Source organism: Pundamilia nyererei, unplaced genomic scaffold (assembly GCF_000239375.1).
Source record: "Pundamilia nyererei isolate P.nyererei 1_Seehausen unplaced genomic scaffold, PunNye1.0 scaffold00449, whole genome shotgun sequence".
NCBI lineage: Eukaryota > Metazoa > Chordata > Actinopteri > Cichliformes > Cichlidae > Pundamilia > Pundamilia nyererei.
Window position 1 is genome coordinate 263,279 of NW_005187850.1, and position 1,048 is coordinate 264,326.

The following is a 1,048-nucleotide window of genomic DNA, read 5'->3' on the forward strand; positions in this document are numbered from 1 at the left end:
TATATAGCATTTATAATAGCTCTTTGAACATAGTGTTAGGGTCTGTAGTGAGATTAGAAAATCAATATACAAAAATTGTAGCCTTATTCTTTCAGCTGCAACCTAAACAGTCTGAGAGCAAATAAACAGCAAATACAAAAACAGAAGTAAAGTACGTGGGTATTATTCACTACTACACTTTTTACATAAGATTAGTAAATACAAGGCTTAGATGTCTTATTTTAGAGTCATGTCATGTCAGCCCCCCCCCTTTTCTTTTAATGCAAGTTTTTTCTGTGAAAGACAAAGACTCTCTTTCAATAAACTCGCAGCATCTCTAAAACTTCAATAAACTCAACATGATTCCGAAATTATGTGGAATTCATTTTTCTTTATAGCCCAATTAAATGCTGTCTACATTTCCTCCACTGAGATGTTGGTGGCTAGATAATCTAAAAAACAATGTTCTGAGTGTTGCTTTCACTTTGCTTGTCTTAGCTAGACTCAAGCTATTTGATGAGAGTCCTGGTTCGAACCCAGGCAGGGGCTGCCGTGTGATCTTTGTGGGGGTGTTTTTTATGGTTTTTTTGTACATTAAAATGATAGGAGACCCATGCACCAACTTTTTAAAACATATTCCTGATATCAAATTCATCCTTAATTTAAATTAAAAAAATTAAATCAGATTTTAGATATTGTGTTTGTGGAAATGGATGACATATAATATAAAAAATCTAAAATAGATAATAGATAATATTTGTTTACTTGTTAAACATGCAGTTCTGTAAAAGAATACATGCTGTGAGAGACGTTTCCCTTTCTTTTTGATAATCCTTTTTATTGTCATCACCACTGCTGTTACCAGTTGGATTATCTGAGTTGGAGTTGATAAAGGCACCAAGGCAAAGTTGGAGGTCCAAAAAAGTTGACCAGAATTTTGTTCTCTTAAACTTGAAGCTACACATTGGAGAGCCACTGAGTAAGTATTGGTTCTAGTTTGAGTTAAATAAAGTTGATTAGATAAAGAAATGTTTTCCCAGTAAAAGCTTGCTCACTTGCACAGTGATTG